General features: G+C 40.5%; 1 non-coding gene across 1 annotated transcript; it reads left to right on the top strand.

The window, feature by feature from the left end:
* Positions 1-1,049: 1,049 nt before the first annotated feature.
* Positions 1,050-1,156, top strand: LOC141602953 (small nucleolar RNA R71). Its single transcript, XR_012524855.1, has one exon. It is a non-coding gene; the product is annotated as a small nucleolar RNA R71 (small nucleolar RNA).
* The last annotated feature ends 341 nt before the right edge of the window (positions 1,157-1,497 follow it).

Raw genomic sequence — 1,497 nt, forward strand, 5'->3', positions numbered from 1 at the left:
CATAACAATTACCACATCGTCACCTACAACAACAATCATATAATTCTAATCACTAACTGCAAAACCCCATTTCCCCCAAATTCATAATCAAAGACAAACCCTAGAATAATCATCAACAAACATGGGGATAAAGACTTACCGACGGAGGAATAAAGGATCGAATGCGATTGCTACGATTATCCACACACACAGAGGAGAGATTCAGAGTGATTAGAGCATCGTACGGTGATTAGGTTTTGTAAATTATGTTTAGGAAACTGCTTAACGAAATATATATCGTTCTAATTACTTCCGAATCAACCCGCTAAAATATTACTCGCCAGACCGGATACTCGGTCGAGTATAGGGCATACTCGGCCGAGTATCCTCTACTCGGTCGAGTATTCATCATACTCGGCCGAGTATTCCTCGGCAGAACCCAAACAAACTACACCCTTGACACTACTCGGTCGAGTAGGCTCTACTCGGTCGAGTATTTAGCTTATGAAAATCCGTAGTGTTACAGAGGTGGGGTGTATGTTTGTTGACGGTTTTGGACATTTTGGCTTTTGTATGAGAGATTTGGTTGGAATTTGGTGTTTTCATTGTAATAATTGGAATAAGGGGTACTACTCTTGTATGCTTGAAAAGCATTCACTTGTTCATTTGTTCCCTTACATTCACTTTGGTTATGTCCCAAAGTTCCACAATTCTCACATATCCCACTTGGGATTGATGAAGATGCTACCATGGCATTAACATGATGCTTTGGTGATTTTGAGGCTTCTTCAAGTTTAGCCATAGCCTTTTCAAACATCAAGTTGATGGTATCAATATGGGCACTAAGTTGAGCACCCAATTGAGTAATAGAGTTCACTTCATGCTTTCCTCCTCTAGTAGCCTTGCGAGGTCTACTATATTGTGAATTATGGACCGCCATTTCCTCAATCTTCTTCCAATTTTGATTATCATCAACTTCGGTGAACATACCATTTGATCCCATGTTGAGAATGTTTCTTGAGTCTTCATAGATACCATTCCAAAATTGTTGTACCAAGAACCACTCGCTAAGTCCATGATGAGGATATGAGCGACAAATTCCCTTGAACCTCTCCCAAGCTTCATACAAAGATTCTTCATCCCTTTGCTTAAAACCCGTAATTTAAGCTCTTAGCATGTTAGTCTTTTCCGGAGGGTATAATTTTTTGTAGAAAGCTAGAGCCAACTTCTTCCAAGGGTCAATTCCAAGAGTAGCCTTATCAAGGCTTTTCAACCATTGTTTTGCGGTGCCGATTAGAGAAAAAGGAAATAAGACCCATCGAATTTGGTCTTGAGTCACACCGGTTTGTGAAATCGCATCACAATAGTCACAAAAAGTCTCCATGTGAGAGTAAGGGTCTTCACCAGGCATCCCCCCAAATTGGCTTCTTTCGACTAATTGGATAAATGCAGATTTTGTAATGAAATATCCGGTTAAGTGTTGTGGTGTGGGAGTACCATTGGGTAGGTTCTCCTCGG

Source organism: Silene latifolia, chromosome 9, assembly GCF_048544455.1.
Source record: "Silene latifolia isolate original U9 population chromosome 9, ASM4854445v1, whole genome shotgun sequence".
Taxonomy (NCBI): Eukaryota; Viridiplantae; Streptophyta; class Magnoliopsida; order Caryophyllales; family Caryophyllaceae; genus Silene; species Silene latifolia.